The following is a 3,859-nucleotide window of genomic DNA, read 5'->3' as shown; positions in this document are numbered from 1 at the left end:
CAATCCATTCATTTCCTACCGCTCATGTTCATGCTTGCGGGTGGCTGGAGCCAATCAGAGCTGTCCTCCAGGACAACATAAAATTTTTATTGGATAATGCCTAATGTACACAGGTCATTGTATGTCTCTCATGGAATTACATTTTAAAATATGTGGCGTTTATGGCTCTCTCAGCCAAAAAGGCTCCTGACCCCTGCTAACACAACCCAAGTAATGAACACAATGTCAACATGCATGTGACACTAGTTGTGAAACAATTAGGAAAGAATATTTTAGCCCAAAGAAGACCAATTGAAAATATATAAATAAAATCAGCCCCAGGAAGATGCAGGAAGTGGCCAGTTACTCCCCAAAAGAGAAGAATGAGCTAAGGTTGCTGCTGCCAAGAGCAGAAGTATGACTCTTGAGAGAAGAAAGAGCCAAGGTAAATTGGGCAATATTCTGTAATATTCCTCATAGCCTAGAATCACACTTAGCAACTATCCATGATACAGTAAGAGAGGATACGTTAAGAATGATACATTTCTGTATCCCTAGGATACAGAAATCTGAAGCATGTAAAGTGTTTCTTCCTTCAGAAAACAAACAAAATAACAAAAAAAACTTCCTGGAAATAATAGATTGATGAGTCATGTAGAAACACAACCAAGAGAGCTTAATAGAGTTTAAAACATTTTTTTTTTTTGTATTTTTCGGAAGCTGGAAACGGGGAGAGACAGTGAGACAGACTCCGGCATGCGCTCGACCGGGATCCACCCGGCACGCCCACCAGGGGCGACGCTCTGCCCACCAGGGGGCGACGCTCTGCCCCTCTGAGGCATCGCTCTGCTGCGACCAGAGCCACTCCAGCGCCTGGGGCAGAGGCCAAGGAGCCATCCCCAGCGCCCAGGCCATCTTTGCTCCAATGGAGCCTTGGCTGCGGGAGGGGAAGAGAGAGACAGACAGGAAGGAGGGGGTGGGGGTGGAGAAGCAAATGGGCGCTTCTCCTATGTGCCCTGGCTGGGAATCGAACCCGGGTCCCCCGCACACCAGGCCAACGCTCTACCGCTGAGCCAACCGGCCAGGGCCAACATTTTTTTTTTAAGTGTAGCTTGTTTTTTGATAGTTCCCATATTCCTGTTTTACCTCAGATTCTCTTCTGCTAGGTGAAGCACATTTCTTCTGCAGCCTGCACGAGTGCTGAATTCTCTACTGTTAACCACTTATCGCTCTTCATATCCCTTTAGGACATCACTCTTTCTCATGTTCTCATCTTTCTGACAGCCTCCCCTGTCTTCTATGCCAGTTTACTTCTTCACCCTGTTTCTTAGTTCTGGATGTTGTAACAAAAATACCATAGACTAGGTGACTTAACCCTTTAAGTAGTGAGTTTTTTTGTACTCGCTGGCTTCTGGGAGTGAGTTTTTTTTGTTGGTTTTTTTTTTTCAAAAAATGAAATTAGTTCCAGTTCAATTTTTATTAACTTAAAATCATATTTGTTTGATAATCAATTTATGGAAACAAGAAAAACATACATTTTCCTTTTTTTTAATGTTGCCTTACACATGTACGATGGTTCTCTGGATGGTCAGGAGGCACGAGGACGTACATGAACATTCGTACTATTCAAAGGGTTAAAAAACGAACAAGTATTTCCCACAGTTTTGAAGGTTCAGAAGTTCAAGATCAAAGTGCAAGTAGATTGGCAGATCTGGTGTCTGATGAAGACCTGTTTCCTGGCTTGCAGATAACCACTTTCTTGCTGTATCCTTACAAGGGACAGAGAAGGGGAAAGAGAGAGAGAGAGAGAGAACTGGTGTGTTCTTCTTTTTTTTTTTTTTTTTACAGAGTCAGAGTGAGGGATAGACAGGGACAGACAGACAGGAATGGAGAGTTGAGAAGTATCAATCATTAGTTTTTCGTTGCTCATTGCAACACCTTAGTTGTTCATTGATTGCGTTCTCATATGTGCCTTGACCATGGGCCTTCAGCAGACTGAGTAAGCCCTTGCTTGAGCCAGCGACCTTGGGTCCAAGCTGGTGAATTTTTGCTCAAACCAGATGAGCCCCCGCTCAAGCTGGTGACCTCAGGGTCTCGAACCTGGGTCTTCCGCATCCCAGTCTGATGCTCTATCCACTGCACCACCGCCTGGTCAGGCGTGTGTTTCTTCTTATAAGGACACTAATCCCATTTATGAGGGCTGCACTCTCATGACCTAATTACTTTCTAATGCCCCACTCTTAAATACCATCACATTGAGGGTTAGAATTTCAACATATAAATGGGGGGAAAGGTGACACAAACGTCCAGTCCATATCAGTCTGTCTATTGCATGTTGTTTCCAGTGTCTCATCTTCAACTCCTTTCTTGTATCACTATAACACATTGACCCTGGGTGGTCTCATTGCTGCAATTATGATTTAATTCATAACGGCTCAAGATAAAAACATTTAACTTCAAATCTACATATTTAATTGCTGTCTTAAAGTGTCGCCATTTCTACATACCTCAGTCTCAATATCTCCATAATTTCTTCTCCTATACTGACTGTACCCCTCTTCCTACTCCCTAGCCACATGGTAACACACAACCACACAGGGGACCAAGCTATCAAATTGCAATTCATCACTGTCTGCTCTCTCTCCTTCAAGCCCCCCAGAAGTCTTTAGTTAAAATTTCTAACTGGAAAGGAGGTAAGGTATTCAGTAACCTGAAGAGAGATGGTATCATTAATGAAAATAAAAAGTCAGAAAAAGGAACTGACCTGCCATGGAAGCAGAGACATTTACTAATACAGTATCCATGTTGGGACACTTAAAAGTCAGCAGGAAATTAAATGTATCAACTTGAGGTATCTGGGTGAATGTGTTAGTTGAAATAATAGAAGTAAAAAAGAAATACCTACAGAAAGACAAAAAATAGAAAACAAGACTATGGAAAATGTCTAAATTTCTATACTAAAAAGAAGAAAAGAATTGAATGAGAAAGTTGTTATAAAAAATAAAAATAAATAAAAACAGACCTATTAAAGGGTCCAAAGCAGTAAAATATGTTGAAAAGGAAAGTGGCACAAGAATGACAAAATTTGAATGAGATTCCTATTTTTACCTCTCAGTAAAAGTCTTACTCCATGTTAATAAGGGCATAGGGAAAGAGATGCTCCCATCCTTTTTCAGTGGAACACAGCTTGGGATAATATCCCCGGAGGGTAATTTGTCAATAACAGTTATTATAAAAATTTGTAATATTTTATAGTATTACAAATTTTTGTAATATTATAAAAGACCCAGTAATGTCTTCACAGGAAAAATTTAGACTGCTGACATATTAACATAATCAGGCAATTACTGTAGAAGATCATTTATTATAGAATTATGGTTGTAGTTAAAGGCAAGAAACAAATAATCTTTAATAAGGAATAAAATTACAGCATATCTACACAAAGAAATAATGTGCAATTATTAAAAAGAATGACATATCATGCATGGGTCTGGATTATAGCTGGCCCGTCCCCCTAGGTCGCTAATAGTGCCCCATGCCAGAGCAAACTGAGGCCCTGAACCATTGCCTGGCCTCTGCCCATAGGCTGCTGGTACTAAAGCGGGTTGCATAGTGGGAAAAGAAAAAAAAAAGAATGAAAAAAATGTATCTGTGTGTACTGCTGTGTGCAATTTTCAGCATGGATTCTAAATTTAAAAATTGGGTGTACACAACACACTAGCACTTCTAAGAAATATGTGTGAGGGAGTGTGTAGGTTTGGGCAGATTCGCATATCTATACAAAGAATGCCTCTAGAAATTTTCACATGCAGAAAATGGTAACAGAAGGATTTAGGAGATTGGGGGAAAATATTTACTTTTATATTATTTGATATTTTTA

At 40.3% G+C, this 3,859-nt stretch overlaps 1 non-coding gene across 1 annotated transcript; it reads left to right on the top strand.

Moving 5' to 3' along the window:
• The first annotated feature begins 3,461 nt into the window (after positions 1–3,461).
• Positions 3,462–3,594, top strand: LOC136332373 (small nucleolar RNA SNORA42/SNORA80 family). Its single transcript, XR_010730644.1, has one exon. It is a non-coding gene; the product is annotated as a small nucleolar RNA SNORA42/SNORA80 family (small nucleolar RNA).
• Positions 3,595–3,859: the final 265 nt, after the last annotated feature.

Source organism: Saccopteryx bilineata, chromosome 3, assembly GCF_036850765.1.
Source record: "Saccopteryx bilineata isolate mSacBil1 chromosome 3, mSacBil1_pri_phased_curated, whole genome shotgun sequence".
Classification (NCBI taxonomy): domain Eukaryota; kingdom Metazoa; phylum Chordata; class Mammalia; order Chiroptera; family Emballonuridae; genus Saccopteryx; species Saccopteryx bilineata.
Note: the sequence above shows the minus strand (reverse complement) of the source record. Positions and strands in the feature narration are given on the sequence as shown.